Consider the following 21,440-nt stretch of genomic DNA (forward strand, 5'->3'; position numbering starts at 1 on the left):
TTTGGGGAAAAACCTCTGACTGCACAAATTGCTTCATCTCATATCCTTCTTACTCATGAAACCTTGAACTACTAAAGTGTGTTAAAAGCCAATGTAAATGTTTTTTTAAAGACATACGACAAGCATAATGTGATTATCAAATGCGTCATGGACAGTGGAGAAGAAAATAACTAGTTATTCCTGACCCATTTTGTAAGTACTTGAACGCAGAACATCATATTTTTATTCTAAATAGATACTTTGGAAGTCTTCCCCCATATTTAGTCACATTGACATCGTTTGATGTGGAGAATGGCAGCGGCATTTGCTGTGGCACATGTCTGTTCTGCATTGGAATCTTTAGAGGACGGTTTTGGCTCAGAACACTGGACGAAACATCGGGCCAATTTCTCCCCCGAACAGGCCCCAGCAGCCTTTGTTTTTAATGCTCATTCATGTTTCTAGCAGCGTGGTCGGGACGTGTAACTACATTACCTCAACATGAAATGGACATGCTCGGAAACCTTCAGTGACATATCTGATATGATAGCGAGGAGAACATGTGACTCATTCTGAGAAGAGCATTCTGTTTGTTTAGCCACCATTTTGTTGTACTTCTGGCTAACTAGGTTGCGTTGGAAGTGGTTGCTAAAGGTAATAATACAAAAAGCCACATTTTCTCTCAGCAAGTAGAGAGAAGAGGGCTTTCGGGTCTGAAGTATGCGTGGTAACAAAAAGCGATGACTGCAGTTATAATTGCTGGAAATATGTTTGCCTATGGTTTCTGTAATTATCAGTCATAGTGCCCATTTGGTATAAAACCAGAGGCCTGTGTCGTGACTGACCACAGCTGTCATTTGAAAAATGGGAACCCAGGTAGTTCTGGAGTCGTGCTGGCCCAGAGCCAAACATTTGAAAGCATTAGAAGGAAAAACGAGTTGTGTTTTGGCTCATGGGGTAAAATTACATGATTCTGTAGCTCTAGGAGGGCAGACTCAAGACTCCGGTCTCTAAGTGGTCAGCAGGAGCAAATGATTCTGGTTTCCTTTGAGAGGCCTGTGTGCTATCATGCTGAAATGACAAGAAGCAAGCTTGTGTTCTGGCTGAGGCTTTTTTATCCTTCCACTGCCCTCTTGGACAGCCCAGTTCCTGACTGATGGAGTATGACTGCAAGGGGAAAAAATGCAACTTTGTGGTTCTTGAATGTCTCTCTCTAATCTACAGTAAATGTTCAATAATAAGTATTTTAGGTAAAGTCTGAAGTAGGATGAAAAAGTTACTGGCTCACACCATATGCGGTCTAAGGGCAGGCACCTCAAACTGATTTCTGGAAAACAATTTATACAGTAATTGAATCTACAATTATACTTTTAAATGTATAATTGTATAGTATAATGTGGAAAATAATTAAATGCGTATTTTAAAACGAAGGGAAAGATGAAATGGTCGCCCTCTTAAATTACTCCCAAGAAGAACTATCTTTAGAAATAAGAGCTTTTGGCATATTGTCACGTTCACTGACAGTCGCGATGCACACTCTCATCATTCAGATAAGGCCCAGTGAAATCCGAGAGTCGCGTACCGTGTAAGAGTTTATTGCTCACGGTGTGGCGTGCAGACATCCAGCTCAGGGAGGAATGCGATCCCGTCGCTATCTCCGTCATCAGCCTCTCCGCTCCCCCTGCAGAAGCGGAGCGCCCATACGGAGGGAACAGACTTCGCTGCAGGTCAGTTCTGTCGCTCGGAACGGGACCGCTCCCCCGATTAGCCCCGGTCTGATTAGCCCCGGCGTCCTCCCTGATCCTGCTGTTGTCGCTGCTCCTGCGAAAATCAGGTTGTGTTGGATTTCACAGATGACTGCACCCCCTCCCTCTCGGTTTTTCCCCCCCCAAATCACAAGGACAGGAGCCGCTCATCTGGAGCCGAGCAGCGGCGGCGAAAAACACGTGATCCGCTAACTTAATTAGGCCCTTCGTTTGACGCCGCTTTTAATACGTCCTCCGAGATTCCTCCTTTTTAGCCCTTCATTCCAGAGACTTAGCGCTAATTGATTAACTAGCGGGTCCTGCGCCCGCCAGAGCCCAGCGGTGTGGAAGTGGAGGAGTTAGCGACGGCTCTAACCCCGCGGCTCTCGATCCAAGCGTGCAGCAAAACATGTGATTAACCCGCGACCAGCCCCCCCCCCCCCCCAACCGCTGAGCTTCCATTAGGGATTTCACAAATAGAAACGCATTTACATGCACCCATATACTCTACACACACGCGCACACACACGGCGTCATCTACTGCAGGGCTTCGGCTCGAGACAAGCAGGGGTCCTGGGTGTGATAACGCCCTGTAATTGCTAGTGTTTATAGCTGGGACTAAGATCTTAGATAAGGGCCAGATCTGTAGCTGAATTTATTAAATTTATCTGACAGCTTCCTTCAGGTCACTTCATGTAGGCTGGGGTCATGTCTCAGAGCGTGTTTAAAGAGAAATGTAGCATTTTTGAAAAATATAAACAGTGAATATTATATAAATATTATATAAATATTATACAAATGATCATCTGGCAGTCGGAGGGTTGCCGGTTCGATCCCCTGCCCGGGCTGTGTCGAAGTATCCCTGAGCAAGACACCTAACCCCCTAAATGCTCCTGACGAGCTGGTCGGTGCCTTGCATGGCAGCCAATCGGCGTGAGTGTGTGTATGAATGGGTGAATGAGAAGCATCAATTGTACAGCGCTTTGGATAAAGGCGCTATATCAATGCCAACCATTTACCATTTACCAAATGCTGTTGGCAGTGTGTGGGTTTTTCAATGTAGTCTTGTCTCATAATATGTCAGCAGGTTTTCATTGATGTTATACCAAATCAGCTACTTGGTCGACTTGTTATATTCACAGAATGCATTATGATTTCAGAATTATTAGGTTTTTTTTGTATTTTATTTTATTTTATTTTTTCAACATAAATTAATATCTAGCTTTGCAATGTACTGACTCCCCTATAGCCACAACACCCAACTACTTCTAAACCTAATTATATTCTGAATTCTGTTATTTTCAGACACTTTGCATAATTTACAATAGAAGACCTATGAATTTCCATTGCAATAAATTATGAGGGAGAGCCATGTGAAAGATTGATAAAAAGAGATACTGGCCTTAGGCTTGGCCCTGGGGCTTTTCTCTGAAGTTTCCTGTGTTCACATTTCAGATATCATTTAACATGGAGCCAATATTTTATATGTTCTGGCAAAGGTCTTGAAACTGAACCCCAGTGAAAGTCTTTAGTTGGACAAACCAGATGTACACCCAGTCAAAGGCCCATAAAAAGTTGATTTGTGACTGCCTCGCCCAGTAAATGTTTTTTTTCTGGATTTTATTTTCACATATAACTATTTTTTAACAGGAAAAGAGGATCAGAATAACTTGAAATGTATAATTATCTTGATGTTTCCTACGTGGTTATTCTCACGGTACACTGATAACTGGATAGGGCTGTTTCTTAAAGATAGGCTCTTTCAGCATTATGGTTTGCGTTTTTGCAAGCTGAGAATGGACAAAAATGAGTTATTAACATTGTTGTATCTTTTTGCATTACAAGATAACATAGAGGTAATACAGCACACTGGTATGGTATTAGGTTTGATGATCCTAATGCCTGATGTCTGAAAACTTGACTTGCTGATAGAATCTTCTTGTCTTTTCATTTTTAGCTCTCAGCGTGTGTTTCAGAGATATCCACAGGTTCTACCAGGCAAAAGGCCAAATTCCATATCTTCTCTGCAAAGGAAGTCAGAAGGGTTGATTAGCACGTTCGAGGTCATGGCTTTTCAGCAGGGTGTTCAGGGCTGCAGGCTCTCTCTGAAAAGAGTATTGTCTCTTTTAAAGGAGACAAGGAAGTGAGAAGAAGGAAGACTTGAGGGAAAGTATGTCATGACCTCCACTGTTGAAAACTATGCGTAATGTGTGTCACTGGATGTATGGACACAGTGTAGTTTGTATATGTATATGCATTTTTTAAACCCAAGATTATATTTTTAACCTAAAATTTTATGTTGACTAAGTCTATATGTAATTATTCATGGTACCAAAAATTTGTGGTTGAATTACTAAAACATCTTCAATTTCTACTATATATATATCTATATATCGAATCCCATTGTCACACACAATATTTCCTGGCATGATGTGATCCGAGATGTCAGACTAAAAATAATAAAAAAAATAAGTGAAGTATAACGTGGCGAGCTCTGTTAAATGGCAGCAGAACAGTGCCAATGAAAATGACGGTAATCCACCCAACCAGAGAAAATGTGAATTATAACAGATGACAAAGTCTGTAGTGCGGAGAGGGTTTGAGGCGCTGCCGCGATTGGGACGGCTCTCTGCGGCCCTGCGGTCGAGTGGAAAAAGAGGCTGTGGCAGAGTGACTTTTCCCCAGGGGCGGAGAGCAGAGGGCCCGGGGAGCCCTGGAGCCTCGGAGGAGGTCCTGTTTGCGGGCACACGTGTCCACTGTGGGAGCGGATGTGGAGGAGGAGCCCCGGCTCGGTGGGCGCAGGGCTCTAAGCCTCTGGTGAGCCTGCGCATTGTTCCGGAGGGACGGCCGCCTTGTTCTGCTTATTTAAGCGTGGCTACTTCAGTTTTGACCCAGTGCTTACTTTAAGCCAAGGCTCCCATTGAGCCCTTTGTGTGGTCTGTGCTGGCTGCGGCGGCTGACTCCTGCCGTGGGGAAGAAGACCACCGGCAAGAGGGGGTGCGGGGCCACTTTTACTCAACTACAGGGACCATGATCCTCTGCTGTAAGGTCTATTGTAGGTCTCTCATACACTGCCTCAGCAGTCCCCATTGTTCTTCAGTAGATCTATCTGCACTCATACAGCATTACATCCTCTCTCAGGTCTCTTACCTGCACAGCAGTGCTACTCTACTGCAAGTCTTTGTTCACGGTTCTGGCGTACGTGTCTTCACTGTACTGTAGGTAGTTTGGCTCTATTACTGTATATGGTAGGTCATCTCTCCACTCTACAGTAGTGGTGTTCTCTACTGTATGGCAGTAACTGTCTTCATTGCTCTGCAGTATATCTCTCTTGTACTGTCGAAAATCTCTCCACACTGTTGGCCCAGTACTGTAGGCCTCACTTCATTGTACTTCACTTGGTCTCATGCTCCTTGATGCACTGGAGTAACACTGGTCTCGCTACACTACCAGGGAGTTTGTCTCTTTGCTGTGTACCAAGGTTGGTTTCTCCAAACTGCTTTTCAGCACTGGATTTCTCTACAAAGAAGTGAAATAGATTACATTCCACTCTGATAAAGTAGCTTCCACTATACTGTGTTATTATGGGCCTGTATACAGCACTATAGGTCTCTCTGTGATGTCACACACTGCACATATAGATTTTAACAATCCTTACCTGTGGAATGTTATAGGTATTTCCCATAGGATAGCCATTACATGAAATTCAATACTTGCAATTGAGCTTCGTTGTCAAAAGCTGTTAATGGATTTTTGAACCCAATTCCAGTCTGTCCTCCTCCTGCTGGCTTCAGTCAGTTGGGCTCAGGATTTATTGATGGATTGTAGCTACAGAAATTTGGCAATTTCAGTGCCTGAGGTAAAGATGAATGCTACCAATAGTTGCAATCGTGTCCTCAGTTCTCCCAAAGAATGAGAAAAACAACTTGTGTAAAGTAAATATAACATATTTAGCTCAAGGTTGTACCTTTCTTCTCATCAAAACTGTTCCTACTGAGTGCTTACCTAACTGATTGGCCATAACTACAGTGATGTTACAACGCTGATTAGACCTAGCATTCCCTGCCTTGTGAACAAGAAAGTTTTAATTCTTCAGATTCCTTAGTGGAGCCTGTGTCCTTTGAGGATGACCTTAGAGCTATCTCTCGATCAGTGCGTGACTGAGACAGAGTGTGGTGGTCTGGGCGTAAGGGGGGGGAACCATGTTGAGGGATGGGAGATTTTCTCTGCTTGCTGTAAACACAGGACCCACCACGCCTGCTAAAAGAATGAAAAATCAACAGCGCTGTGAGCCCCCAGCTTAAGGTGTATGTGACTGCGTGTGTTCTGTGAAAAGCAGACTTAAGGAGCGCAATCCTGCGTGTAATTACACTCCCACAGGCCCTGTGGAGACAAGCCAGGGAGAGGAGCTGCATTTGGGGCTGAGAGGTTCCCTCCTGCGACCAAAACAGCACCCACAATCATCTGATGTCCTGTCATATATCTGGGTCACACACACACACACATAAGCACAAGCACACAAACAATTTAGGGAAAGAGAAGAAACACAATTCCAGCAACTAGAAACCAAAGGCTGTTACTGTAGAATGTGGGGCTTTGTAGAAGTTTTTAATATACTGACATAAACATTATACATATAACACATTCCTGCTGTAAAATCCAGCTATGCCAGCTTGACCAGAAAATTGAGCTGGTCAAGCTGGTCATAAACTGGCCTAGCTGGGTATGAGCTACCAGCTGTTTCAAAACATAGGTTGAGTTGGTCAGACCATGTCAAGCTTAGAGATGGTCGGAACTGGTCAACCAACTACACCGTGTCGAACTGGGAACTTGTCTGAACTGGTCAACCAGCTACCAGCTTCTTCAAAAGCTATAGTAGTTCAGCTGTTTTTTTCAGCAGGGATACCTTGTTAGAGCTTGTCAGAAAGTGTCATGTATATCCAGTCACATCCATGCCCTGAAACTAGGGAAGGTAAATCACGATGAGAATCCATCAGAAGGAGGCGGCGTGTCTCCCATGTCGTGCGAATGGCAGCCATTTTACAGCAGGAGCTGAGGAGCGCCTTGACCCGAGCTCACAGCGAGGTGAAGCCTGTGTTTTTGTTTCTGCGCTTTTCTAATCAGACAGATGTGATCTGTGGAGCTCAAACTCGCTGCCCCTGCCGTTTAAATCAGCCCCAGTGTCTGAACACATGGCGGGGAGCGGTGGGGAGTATTTACCCAACAGAGCCGATCCCATATGGAGTAACAACCCCGTAGCTCCCCTGACCGAGGTGCCCGTTGGCCGCTGGCCGTCAGATGGGCCCAGTGTGTACGCACCCCTGCTTAATTAGGGCTTTCTTCATTCTCGCTCGGACACAGCTGAGCTTGGGAATTGTCATGCCTGGCCTAATCAACATCAGCTGCTTGCAAATTGCAGACACATGGTCCTCCGTTGGGGCAGGAGCTATGGACCGTACTGGCTTCAGGTCCCTGGTTCGGTCCCTAGGAATGTCTCGATCGTAAACGGATGTTACTCATGCCCGTGACATGCTCTCTGCACTTATAAAACTGGGGAAATTCAGATGTGCGAACAGGGAATACTCTGCTTGGGTCTTTAATAAAAAGCCTCTGTACGGTATGCTTTTTATTGTGCTGTTGTGACTCTTGTTTGCCTTGTGACAGTGGGCTCTTTCAGACTCTTTGGAGTCTATCTTGGAGTGTGTTTGGCAAGACACTCTGTTGATTTCCACTCCTGTTTAAATTCCACTCTAACGCAGTTTATTTGAGTCCAAATGGGATCAAATATCCTCAGTCAGATAAAGATTAAGCATCTTAGTTGAATGTGGTGTAGAAATATCACATTCAAGTAAGATGTAAAAAAATTTATCTGATAGACGATATTTAATCGCATTGGACTCTAAATGTTAGAGTGGAATTAATATTTACTGTCTGGGCTTTCAGCAATATATCTCAAATATATTTAAGCCCCTGATTACATTAAACAAATCATATGACAATGTGTTTTAAAAAATATACTATAAAACTATAAAAAAAATTTAGAAAAAAAAGGTGCATTTCTCCAATATTAGTTAACATTTGTATTGTATTTTTGTTATAAGTTGTGTTTATACTGTATTATTTTTTATGTTTATATGTATAGACCACAGTGATGCACCTGTTTTTCCCTGTTATTTCTGAGGGAACAGCGCACATATGCACACAGTAATTGCGCTCAGAAAGCCGTTGGCGGTTAGCGATTGGGATGATTCGGAGGGGGATGCCAGTTCCCCTGTGGCTCGGGGGTCTAGAGGAGAGACAGGCCTCCCTGCGTCCCAGACCCACGCTTCCGTGGCCAACGGCCTGTCTGCTTTCCTCCTTAGCAAACCTACCTGCAGCTACGTGCATGATTTAGACTGGGACAGAAATCTGCCCGTTCCTGGTGTCCATAAATCTCCCTGTGCATTCCAGCCGGTGCATGCTGACTGTACACACACCAGTAATTCTGTTCCTAATTTGACTAACAGGCAGCCTGGACTTGTGATGAATGAAATAGAACCGATCAAACACACTGATAATATACAAATTATTTTCCCCCCCCTGTGTGACTGATTGGCTGATTTGGCTAATTTGTGGATGTGGATAATCCGTAATGTGGGGAGAGCTGAGTTATGGCTTCTTCCTCCGCTTCCAGCTGGAGCTGAGCTTACTTCACAGGGTTGGTTTTGAGTTAATAGGGGAAGCAGATGGAATATTTTTGTCTCTTAAGGCCACGTCCGCTGAGATTTGTCTCAGAATTGCCCGTGTGGTCCTTTTTTTCAGCCTGAAATCTCGTTGGCGGTGTCAAGTGAAGTGTGCTTGAACTCCTGCAGCAGGGCCCGGTTTTCAAAGAGGCTGCTTCAAGGAGCGGTCGGGCTGAATGTACCTGTTGACCCTGTTGCTGGTGGGAGTGCGTGGAAACTGAGGTTTTCATGAAGTATCCACTGGTTTTCACCGTGTTGTTTTTGCCATGGCAAGCCTTTATGAAGAATGGAGCTAATTGATTTTTGTTTTCACTCTAGTTGACAAAACAGTAACTTGACATGGAACAGACATCTGCAGTAATTGTAGTGCTGCAAGTTATAATAATGAGTGTTTTTAACAGGTCTCTCAATGCTTCTGTTGTTGATGCTACATGACCTGTGGCTACAACCACATATAATTCCTTCTTTGTTGTTTAGGCCCACAGCACTCACACTACCATATCTCCCTTGCTTCTAATATGTCTTTCTACCACCTGCCTACCTGGCCTTTTGTCTTCCCAGATGGTGTTAGGAAAGGACTCTTTCTGTGATAGGCTGCTGTATAACTACCAGGCACTCTGGTTTCTTCTGTGCCATGTTAAAGTGTGATTAGAAAGGAGCCCTGTCGATTTCTTCAGTGTGTCCACCACATACAGTACTGACAGCATTACTTCTTCCTGCAGTGTCTTCAGTGAATGCTGTCAAATTGTATATAATTTAACTCAAACACTAGGAATTGCTTAATTCCAACTCACAAGTGTACAGTAGACCTATGTACTATATCATGATTTTCAATCAGTTATATAATCATTGTGTTTATACTGTATTATCAATGATGAATCATTGTCTGGGAAGAGCAGTGAGTTTGCCTCGTTGCTCTTGTACAGCATGTGTGTTGTTTCTGTGGTGACATGAGATTCACAGCACTTTAGCACGGAGCATTGACCTTCTCACAGTGCACCTCAGCTGTCTTCCACTGACAGCACTCAAGAGCGTCTACTCCTTGGAATTATGGGCTGCCGTTAACTCCGTTTGACGTAACACATTATCTATCCAAGATGTGCCATTAATCAGACTTCATTAACCGAGGGAACTGTAGCTGTTGCTCCACCATGCCCGTAGAGATCAAAGTATGACAGCGCTCAACGATAGTGTTAAATCCACCTGAAGATATATCGGTGCCTGATGATAGGCAGACCTGAATCCCGGCAAAGGTGTATACGCTGGCTCATGGTGATGTCCGCCGATCACCCGGGCCTTCGCGATGCAGAAAACCCGCTTCATCGCCTACGAGCACGTTCAACGGCTGTCTTCTGCTGTTGCCTGTTCCGCTACAGAAAGGCCTCAAAACGTCAGATCCAATCACAGACACACGAGCCGCTTGCATCAGCGCCTCGGCCCCTTCTCAGCGAGCCGGCGGCGGCAAACGCGGCTACGCGTCCTTCTCCGAGCGGATTTCCAACGAACGGCGGCGTTCGGCCGGGAGAGTGTGACGCAGCCGCGGTGGAACGGACGACAGGGATCTGCTTTCGAGAAAGAGGAGGAAATCTGAGTCCGAAGGAGCGGGGAGCGCAGGGAATGGGCGGGATTCAGAGACGGGAACGCCCGTGCAGGCAGGCTCTCTCTCTCTCCCTTGGCCTGTTTGTTTGCCGCACGCGTCCCCCCCTTGAGTCATAGTTTTATTCGGGGGCCCAAACGCAGTGCGTGCGGCATGGGGTTTTAATTACGCGGGAGGGCTCTCGAACGTCCACGTCAAGGCTGAACCGAGGCCTGCTGGAGCGGCCCGGCCCCGAGGAGAAGGAACAGAACGGCTCTTGTACGGTTCTTGAGTTTAACTGCGTCAGCTCTCGTGGGAACAATGTGAGAAATACCTCTGAGAAGCTGTTAAGTACATTTCTGCAGAGGACATTATGTTTGGGGAAAGCTTGGTTTCTGGCTTTTGGGAAATCAATCAAGGAGAATACAAACGTGACGGAGGCCAGGGGACGGGCGAGATTTATATTCCAGTGAAGTGCTCCAATCTTCCTAAACTTTCAACTGCATCTCATTTTTTAAATGTGAATGCAGACTATTTCAGACCTTCCCCGCCTCGGGACGACGTCCCCCAGGCGAAACGGTGACCGTTATTTTATTTTTTTTAAATCAAGAGGTGGAAACGCTCGTGCAATTTCCTTTAGCCCGCAGCACATCTGGAGAGATGTCCGCACATGTTAAGCCACCTCATTAATGGAACTGGCTGCTCTCGTGCATTCGTTTTGGGGAAGTGCATTAACAACTCCCACTGATAAGCCTCCCTCTCCCCTCCTGGCTGCCCCGTCTCCCCGCCAAACTGCAGAAAAGCACAAAAAGTGATATACAGACAGCCTCAGTTTACTGCCGTGCAGGTCAGAAGTGTGTCTAAGAACACTAAATTAAACAACAATTCCATTTCTCTAGCATTTGGCTCGCCCTCTGTATGTAAATTTCTGCTGTCTAATTCCCACACGCCCCTAGCACCTCTGTGTTATGAATCATAGCTTTTTCATCTGCTTTAAAGAGGTTGTCAAAATGTGCCATTTCACGGGACAGTGGAATGGATTAAAAATTATTTGGATTAGAAAAAGAGTTCAGCTGGAGGTGAGATTAGTGTTGGAAATTGCTTGGCGAGGCGAAGAAAATGTCACATTACGCCCATATGTCCCAGAGCAGCCAATACCTTCGCTGGTCCTGACACCACCCCCCTCCCCCGTTACTGTAGACAGCAGGAGGTGGAGTGGACAGCCGGTCCCAGGGTCCTTATCGGCACAGTCAGGAGGGGGAGTTAGTGTGTGTGTGTGTGTGTGTGCTCTCCATCCAGCTGTGCTTTGGGTCACAGCCCTTTATCGGGCCAATTGGCCACATCTGGTATCGCCTCTTCCGCGTTTAAATCACGCCGGTCCTGGGGGGGGGCTGGCTCTCGCCTCCGCGAACCCCGTTGTGTCTGTGTATGTGTATGCTTGTGAGTATATGTGTATGTTTCTGAGTATGTGTGTGTATGTGTACGTGTGCGAGTGTGCGTGCATATGTGTATGTGCGCATGTATGTGCGTGTGTGTGTGTGTGTGTGCATGTGCATGCATGTGCGTGCGTGTGTGCATGTGCATGTGTGTGTGCGTGCATATGTGTGTGTGTACATATGTGTGTGTGTGTGTGTGTGTGTGTGCATGTGTGTGTGTGTGTGCGTGCATATGTGTGTGTGTACATATGCGTGTGTGTGTGTGTGTGTGCATGTGCGCATGTATGTGCCTGTGTGTGTGCGTATGCATGTGCGTATGTGTGTGTGTGCATGTGTGTGTGCGTGTGTGTGTGCGTGCATGAGTGTGCTTGTGTGTGCGTGTGTGTGTGTGCGTGTCTGAGTGTGCTTGTGTGTGTGTGTGTGTGTGTGTGTGTGCAGTCTATCTGTTGGGGGGGGTTCAGGCTGGTAGTGTGGAGATATGCAGATACGCTCCCCTGTCTTTTTTGCTAGCGTGGCATGGAGCCGTTTCTCAGCACTCCTGTATCATTTAGTTAAACAGAATTGCTGGCGCACGGTACCCCTGTGGTTTCCATTGTTAAATTATCTGTATTATAGACAATTATAGTCTATTTTCCATAACACAAAATATGCATGCACCTAGCTATGGAGCCCATCTGATGCCCCTAAAGGGAACAATATACAATATAAACATAATGCTGTTAAAATGAACACCCACTAGCATTATTAAAGTGTGGATATAATGGGATAAATTCAAGGTTGTCCGTAGAGAATGCCTGATATGAACTATGTTTGCGAGAGGAAATGGTCTCGTACTCCACCCCACCCCTCCTGTGAGTTCTCTCTTCTCTTTATCAGACCATCAGCTTTCTGCTGTAAGCTGACAACATCGCTCCTGCTCTCTCATGACGGTTGCCATAGTTATTGGCTGGCCCAGGTTGTGCTCAGTAGCAGTAGGTCTTGCCTCTCTCTCTCTCTCTCTCTCTCTCTCTCTCTTTCACCACCTCAGATATCACCACCTCTAATGGGCATTCGTGGTGACACGGGCTGTTTTGATTACCATGTTTCTCCGCAGTGATACATGAATATAAGCAAGGCCCTTCATGCAGTAGTTGTCAGGCAGTCTGGCATGTTGCAGTGCAAGTCTGGTGTAATCTTGAATGTACAGTACAAGGTAACAAAAGGAAGAAGTGCAACTCCATGCAAAGTGAAAAGAAGAGCAAAGTATCATCACGTGAGGGGAATATGGCTCGAACCATGTTTATTTTTGACTTTTTTTGGGGATTGAGATCCAGATGCAGATATCGGCTCTCCGTTCTCCCGGACATAAGTTATTCTGCAGAGACACATCTCCCCTGCCGCGATCAGTAACACAGTACCCGTGCCGTGCCGTCTGTCAGGGCCGATATAAAACTCAATCACACAATGGTAACTTTCCTGCCGCACGGGTCCGGGCAGCGTTGGGCGCGAGCGGACCCCACAAAGGCCCCTCTGTCCAGCCGCGGCGTGGCGGGGGAGCGGCGGACCCCAGCGAGAGTCGGGCGCAGAGTGAATTTCGAGGAGCTCTGCGTGTCCCCCCCCCCACCCCAGCACTTCCTGCCCTGCTCCTCTGGTGAAATCAGATCGCCCGGGCCTTGTTTTTCTTGGCACGGGGGGACGAGCGCAGTCTCTGGCAGAGGAGCGGGAGAGAGCTCCCGACCACTTTCTCTCTCCCGTTCGACCGTCTCCGTCTGTTCTTTCCTCCAGTTTCTTTGTTTTAACATGCGCCCCCCCCCACCCCACCCCACCCCCCATTAAAGCCTTCGCCCCCTTCTCCCCGGAAGACGGTCCGAGGAGCACGGATTCCTTCTGCTGGCCCGTCCGTCCGGAGCGATGGGTGTTCGGAGAGAGGGAGCCTCGCGGGAGAGAGCCCGGCCATGTCGGAAAGCAGAAGGAATCCGTGCTCCTCGGACCGTTTTTGGCAGTAATTTGAGCCCCGCCGGTTCACCCAGCACATATTTTAATGACGTTTAAACATCTCCAGATGCAATTTGAAAAAAAGAAAATGCAAGCAAAAATGGCTTCGCTGAAGGCCCTTCCTGTTGACTTTATTCATTTTAACACCTCACTGATAAACCATTAAAATGTTTTTTTTTAAGTGACGCATCTTTTTGTTTTCTGTTTCCTACCATAAAGAGTGCTGTGTTTGTTTATATATGCCGGTGGCATCAGAAAGCAAAGTACTACAAACAATTAACCTTTCCAATACCCTTTCTCAGGCTGAATATTTTCTTTGCCTGTATTTTTTGTATTTTAATGGCTTCGCTGCTGCTGCTCCAGCTTTCTGTAGTGTGCCTCGGGAGTGAATGTGGAAGATGCACACATAAACACATATTTACACGGGCAGTGTTCCAGAGCTTGTGGAAACAGGCCGCACCAGGCAGAGCTGAGCCCCAGAATGTGTGTCGGTCAGTCTGCTTACTGTAGTGTAGTTTTCACATGTACTGGACCTTTTCTCCAAGAGCCGTAAAAAACGCCCTGCTGAATTGAGTGTGCGAACCCATCTACAGTGAGAGGCTCGTACAGAGAGAGTGTGGCTGTTTCACGGGCAGATACAGAACACATGCTCTGCTCTGTCATCACATGCTCTCCGATGTGTGTCTGCGTGTGTGTGTGTGTGTGTGTGTGTGTGTGTGTGTGTGTGTGTGTGTGTGTGTGTGTGTGTGTGTGTGTGAGATTCTTAAGCAGCCTTTGTGCCACCATTACTTCGGGGGGTGGGAGAAAGGTTGTTTTGAAATGGACTGAGATCATCAGCAAAGTTAAACAGTCCCACATTTGAGAAAGCAAAAGAGAGAGAGAGTAATAGAGAGACAGAGCGAGAGAGCTAGAGAGAGCGATAGAGCAAGCGAAAGAGCGAGATAGAGATAGAGATAGAAAGAGAAAGAGAGGGAGACAGAAGGAGGGTAAGAGAAAGACAGAGAGCTGCTCAGAATTAGTTTTGTAATGGAAAAATATGTATGTTGATGGCAGAAGGTAAAGCCAGCACCTTTTAGAGTGCCACAAACCTGTGCCATTGCTTGTTAGCCGTCATTTGGAGTTTGATTACGTGAAACCATTCAGTCCATTTCCCCCTGCCCGTACCTACAGCAGAGTCGGAATGAAATCCATATGACTATCTACCAGGCTCTGTGCTTGGCTTTCCATCTTTACTCATGCAGTGTTTTCCATTGTTTTTAAAGTGCAGGTCCTTCTTTTCAGAGAGGAAAAGCAATGTTGCGTCACGATGTCTACAGGGCTCCGATTGACTTATCACAGAGTTAACCCTATTTATAAACACGCAGGCCTTGGAAAATCCCAGCCGAAGGCTGACCAGTCTTCCACTTCCAGAAGCTCGTAGTTTCTCTGCCTTTGGGGCGAACTGTACATTCTGCGTGCTCGAGACAAAACTATTCAAATCCGCTCCAGTCTAAACACACCATTATGCAGGCTGCTTTAAACACCCCTCTGCAATCTGAGCCCGTTTAATGGGATGATTATTTGTTGTCTTTTCCCAAAGACCCGGTGTCATTGTTAGCTATTAGAGGTGTATAATTGCAGCAATATATGTTTTTTTACCAGCAAGAGGAGGGGCGGGGATGGTCAGGGCTGGGTGAAATTTGGGAAGATGGTGCTGCCCCCCCCCCCCCACTCCCGCACTATGCCCAGTGCGTGTCTCTATAGCCCGGCCAAATTAAAAGCCTCTGCCTTTGCATTCAGATTCAATTAAAAGCTGCTTTTGCGGCCAGTGCGAAACAGCTGCATCGACTCCAGAGAGTCTGTTCTGGAATATTCCAGCAGAGGAGCAGAAAGCCAAGAGCACTCTACTCTGTGCTCTAAGGCACACAAAGAACTGGCAGGCGCAGATAAGATTTATGAGGCATCCAAATGTTTGACATGAGAGGCGACATCGCCGCCTCAGTTGCCCTTATCTTTCCGTTTTAATGAGCCGCAATCGGATAGCGAATACCGGAATCAGGAAAACCGGCGCAGGAGGAAGGAAGCGCGTCGCATTCTGTAAACACACTTGTCCGCCTTTCCGCTTGGACGATCTTCAGAGACTTCTACAGCTATGACATTCAGCAAGGTCTATTTTGGTTTTTAAACGGTGTTGAATATCAATTTTGTCTTTTTTGGTCAAATCAATTTTCATTCCTTCAGCTCAAGCCTCGGTTCTAATCCTTCACTGAGAAAATGTGTCATCTTAGCGGTGATTGCTTTCCTTTGTTTGGAAAACGTGCTACAGATGCCTAAATTAACTTGGACGCTCCGTCAAATAAAAATATGTACAGAATATGAAGTGAACACATTTTGAACTGCGGAACTAGAATATTCTGTGTGTGTAAAATCCAGCTATGAGCAGCTTGAAATTGGCAGCTACCAGCTGTTTCAGATCCTAGCGTGAGCTGTTTTCAGCAGAGATCTGAATGGTCGATTATTCATTCGAAGCATGATTCGCCAATGAGCTAGCGCAGGTGCTAACACAACGTGCTAACAAAACGTGCTAGTATGCACTGTCCCAGGGTGTTTCTTTGTAGCCTGACTCTCAAGAATGATAATGCCCCCTTTGACTGCAGGCGGACTGAAGGCTTGTGATGGCATGAGCGTGAGCCTGAGGTGCTCTAAATTTAAACCTGTGGACAGACACATCCCGCCCGCAGCCAGCCTCTGTTCCCGCCGCCTGTCACCCCACGCTGGGGGAGCCACGGCTCGCCTAAAACCCTCCTTCCATTTCCTGGGCACGACACAACCTTTTCGTAGCCCGCGATCGAATTTCGAGCTGGCGCTGGATGTAAAATGTGTGGCAGAGACCGGCTTCACGAGAGGCACTGTAGCAGTCAAGCCAACCCCGGTAATTGTGTTCTGTCTCAGAACCAACATGTTGGGAGGTAGGCCAAATGCTAAGTATCTGGGCTGATAACTGAACAACATTTTTGCTAGCATTGATGCCAACATCGAATGCTGGTGTAATTCCATAAACTGCGCAACTCTCTCCAAATCTTCGGCGACATCACTCGTTGTTTTAGGGGGCCCGGTGTGCAGTTTGCACCTCTGGATTTGAAAGTTAGTGAGTGAAGCCTTTGTTCTTAAGGCCAAACAGGAGTCAGGTTTGTAACGCAACAAGTAGTGGGCTTGATAAAAGGTACGGAGCGCGCTGGTGAAAACAGTTCGTGGAGCGGCTAATTGAAGAGCGGGTTAACAGTGTCCCTATTCACAAGACCCTCGGAGACGGCTCCAGACACTGAGGCCCAGGCTAATGGTGCGCTGGGTGTTAGCTTCACTAGAATGTGCTTAGCAACCTGTGAAATTGGCAGAGAAAGGATGCTGGGTACTGCGTCCTGGTCTTTCCCCGCCCCTTTCCCTCGCCTCATTTCATTCCAGCCCCTAATCCCTAATCCCTCTTTGAAGTGGGCTGCGGGGATTAGGAACAGACCTGTTAAATCTGCAACCCTCAGTCAGCAGGCGAAGCCAGAAGGGAGCTCCTTCTCTGGCCAATCAGCATGAAGAATTCAAAATGATTTTTATATTTTTTTCCTGAGGTTACTAATCACTTATCTTCACCTTTGGAAAGAGGACATGGCCAATTTACTCTTGTAAGATTGCATGCAGTTACATTGTTTGGGATACTTCCTCCGCCATTTTCTCTTGCTTTTCGTATTGTTGTCATTGGCTTTCCCAGACCATTCCTCACCCTCCACAAGTTGGCTGCCATTTCAATCTGTTATTTATCCCTGCTTCTGCATCATATATCATTGTACGTGACATTGTGATTAATATTTTCCTGCGTATAATAAACGCCTTTTCAGAAAGCTTGCGTGCCCTCCTAGCCTGCTGGCACCCTGTGTGGAATATTTCAGTTTGTCCTTAACAGGGCGCAAATTAGATTTATGTTATTCAGCTAAGCCTGGGGAATCCTGGGGATTTTGCAGGAGGGCGGGGGATAATTAAGTCGATCGGGGTTGAAAGGAGCCGGGTGCGGAGAAAGCGCGCGATTAAAGAAAACACGAGAGAAAAGGCCGCGATATGAAAACAATGAGAAAACGGTGTACTTTTCCTCCGGATCGGAGCCCCATGTAGGCCACACGGGAGGAGTGGCGGGGAACACAAGAGCTAAAAGAGGACATCTGTTTGAGATGAACGGGGTGTAGACGAAATGGGATGGGAACTCTGGAGAGTGCCCGGTGAGACCAGCCCGCTCTGCTATTAAACAGACACGGCTAATGGACGTCTCTGCCCCGCAGCACCAAATAAGGCCATTGTTTCAGGACCCAGCCAGCTGACACAGAAAGGAGCCACTCTAACGCCGACACCGGACATTAGTATGCAAATAACCCTCCAAAAAGATCGCTCAGAGAAACCCGTAACCTACTTTTCATGTTTGTTTGACCTTTTAAGTCGCATTGGAAAGAAAAAAAGAGAAGAAATATGAACGCAGTATAAAGAAATGTAAATGTACATCTGTTTGGAAATCTTTTTTTTCTCTTCTTCTTTTCACTTAGTCCTTTTTTGTCTTTGCTTTGTTGCAGGTGAGTCTCCGCTCGTTCTTGAAGCCTCTGATCGGCAGTGTAAGTACTGTACAATGCGTTTCCCCTCATGCCTTATACATGCACCGCACTTTGGAATAAAAGCTGTTGTGACGGATGAAGGCGAGGCCTGCCTTTCCCCGGAAAGCGTTGGGATCGTCTGCGGCCGGCTACCGCTCCTCCTGATCTGTCATATCGCGGGATGGTATGACACCATAATCCGACATGTCGGTCAAACAACGCCTCATGATTGCTGGCACAAGCCCGCGCTATCTCTTGTCTATTGTTCTAGAGGCATAAAGGAGCCATTTACCCGTCCGCAATTTTGCACCGACGGTATTGGTTTAGCGATAATAGAGACTTAACCTGTATTGACTTACTCTTTTGCATAATCCGCGCTAAAGAGTAACTTCCAGAGTGTCTGTAATTACTACAAGGCCGATAGCGGCTGGGATAAAGACGCATGTGAGAATTTTAATCCCGCTGCATTGCGACGCTGGAGGCTTAGGAGGGGGGAGTGGAAAACAAAGAGTTTGGTTGCGCCTGTCGAGCAGACATCAAGAGCGGACGGAGATACGTTCATGCGGCGAGGGCTTTGTCGGTGTTCGGGGTGAGGGCAGTAGCGGAGCGGAGGTCCCTCGGGAGGTGTCGGCAGAAACCCTCCCTTCCCCCGCCCCTGCCCCCCGTGCGTCACCCCTGGCTTGCTGCAGGGGAGTATGGGATAGCAGGAGGTCAGTAATTGGCAGCTGGTGATAAGTACTCTCCCCCCTCTCCCCGGTGAAGACGCCCAAGTTGCAGGGAAAGAAAACATGACCCTGAGTTATCAGAGCCAGGAAGATCTGTAAACAGCTGGCTGTGTTGCAGGAACATAGCGTACCTCTCCAACTACTTCAGGAGCTGTTTCTCTTCTCACTACTCACCCGGACTCCGGAATAAGCATTGCAAGCATCAGTCTGTTTCACCATTCCCTTTCTTTTCCATTGATTTCAACTGATTTGTTAACTGGAGTGTTTTTTTTATTTATTTAAGATGCAGTTAATACTCATGAAAGGTCCTGTGAAGTATTATAGGTTTAAATGAAACCACAAGAGATTTATAGCGGTTCTGAACATATCCGACCTTGTTTTTTTTCATTGAGCTGAACTTCTGTTACTACAGTATAAACAACTATCATTGCACCAGGATATCACAACCAAAAAAAAACTGTAAGAAAAAGAAATAAAATTCTGTTACAGTGTCTGTGTGTGTGTGTGTGTGTGTGTGAGAGTGTGTGTGTCTGTGCCTGTGCGTGTTTGCGTGTGTGTGTGCGTGCATTTGTGTCCGTACGTGTGTAGTAGTTGACAAGTTGTACATCCTATTCATTTAGGCAGTATGAGACTCCTTACCATAAATGTTATACTTTCATTTTGAACTACTTTACAGAGATGTCTGCCTCTTGTAAAGCACGCTGCCACAAAGTACACTCCATTATTCCCCTCCTCTCCTGCACTTCATCAGTGTGTTGCCCTGGCCAGTGTAAATCACACGCTGAACATGCTAAATAATGTGCAAGCACAGGTAGTGGAGCACGCTGTGTAGCAGTAGCACGGTCTTGTTTTCGGATAGACAACTGCATTGGAATTTACTTTCAGTTGATTACATGGGATTAAATGCAGACAATGTCTCTTTGTGTCATATTTGCTAACTAGTAGCGTTTCCCATAGAGCAATGATGATCCCACCCTGAGTTTCACCCAATTTCCAGGCTATTAGATAATTGTATGTTCAATTTTTGGTTACATTTCTTCAGAATAAATGCTCTTGAGTTTTCAACGCTGCAGTTGGAGGCACTGTAAAACCGGCTGTATATGCGGCCTTGTTTCTCTTCCAGACCATCGTATATCCAACCCAGACCACAAATCATCCTCATACGGCATTCTAGGCTTACTCTGACTCACTGCTGAAGAAGTATGTGGTAGAAAATTATACGGCGGTCCGTACTTACCTGGCATTCGCTCCCAGGATCTGTGAAGGAACGCTGTCAAATTAGGATTCTCTTAGTTTTAATACTCGTCTGTAATTATGTTTATTTTACTAAATGCTCTGTCGTTTTTGCAGAGACTACATAAACATTCATGTTGAGCAAACGGCTTTCGTAGGAAGATTCCTAATTTAATTGTGTTTATTCGGAGCTGGCTACAGTACCGGTCCAAGTATTGCATTGGAAAAATGGATATTAATATTGAGTTTGGCACTTTTGAGTAACAAACCATGGTGCTGTTGGGAGCGTGGCCTTGCTTGTATAAATATATGAGTGCATCAGTGATTTCTCAACACTGGCAAAAGAGTAGTGTGAAAGGTCACATTTTACTCAGGATTTTCAGAAGCTCTGAAACAAGAATAATCTGGCTATAGACTCCCCACCCCCTCGTCTTGAAAATGAGACTCCCATATGTATTTCCATATCTGGAACAGAAGGCAGAGGTGAACTTTCGCTGTGGAAGACAAAACACCAAGATCTGAGGAACTGGGGAAAACTAAATGTTTGAGAAACGAACATAGGAGCGTTTGATTCCATAGCGAGCAGCACAACGACAAGCGCGCTGCTGTCGGGACGACGTTTAAAGCCTCCGATCGTTTCTCTTATTTCCCCGCCTGTCGGAAATGGCTGACACGAAAGGCAGAGCTGCCAGGCTATTTGAGACTACGGGGGAGCTAAAGAGCTGAGGCATTGCAGCGGACTGTTCTCATGCAGGGGGAGATGTGCCAAGTCATGCAGCGAGCGTGGATAATTACTGTAGCTGCCCACAGCCCCGGCCATCTGCCTGCCTGATGGGAGAGCTTATCTTCCCGCGAGCTCTCTCTCCGATACGTGGACCTCCGATAGTCCACCTGCATCGCACCTCAATCTGCTTCTTATACGCTGCGTTTTCACAAACATATTCAGTGGTCAGGGTGAAACTAGCGTGGGCTAAACAAGTAGGAGTCACTTCTGCCAAAAGGAAATCTTCTACTGATCTTTCTTCCTTTAAGTAAAAATATATTTTTATTGCTCGGCTGAGCCTGCATATGGAGGTGGGTGGGATTTAAGATGTACAGTGTGGTGCGTAGCCCTGCTATAGCACAGCTGAATGCTTTGTGCTTTTTATTCGTATCTGACTGGCTGATTCACAATGCAGGGCTGGCTGTGTGCTTTGGAACTATATTGCAGGCCAGATTTAAAGGGAGAGGAAGGGAAATGCTTTCCTTGCTGTGGGGAGCAGTTCTTTTCTCTCTGTAGTTTCATTTTGGCAGTACAGTGTAAACTTTAGCAGGGTACAGTGTAAACTTCAACTTCACGCTGGAAAAATAGGAATAAGAAGGAAAGGTACTGGATTAGACGACAGTGAAAATGAACAATGCCACATTAATCTCTCTCTCCCTTTTTCTCTCTCTCTTTCTCTCTCT

At 46.3% G+C, this 21,440-nt stretch overlaps 1 protein-coding gene across 2 annotated transcripts in view; it reads left to right on the forward strand.

The window, feature by feature from the left end:
• The window catches only part of pdzrn3b (PDZ domain containing RING finger 3b), a 96,211-nt gene that overhangs the window by 20,958 nt on the left and 53,813 nt on the right, over positions 1-21,440 (forward strand). Inside the window, exons 1-2 of one of the 2 annotated variants that reach the window (XM_061219688.1) lie at positions 17,803-17,811; positions 18,019-18,057. The exons of the other annotated variant lie outside the window; for it this stretch is intronic. The gene's annotated coding sequence lies outside the window, so the exon portion shown is untranslated. Of the gene's footprint in view, positions 1-17,802; positions 17,812-18,018; positions 18,058-21,440 lie in introns of those variants that run through there. 2 annotated transcript variants of the gene reach the window in all.

Source organism: Conger conger, chromosome 14, assembly GCF_963514075.1.
Source record: "Conger conger chromosome 14, fConCon1.1, whole genome shotgun sequence".
Taxonomy (NCBI): domain Eukaryota; kingdom Metazoa; phylum Chordata; class Actinopteri; order Anguilliformes; family Congridae; genus Conger; species Conger conger.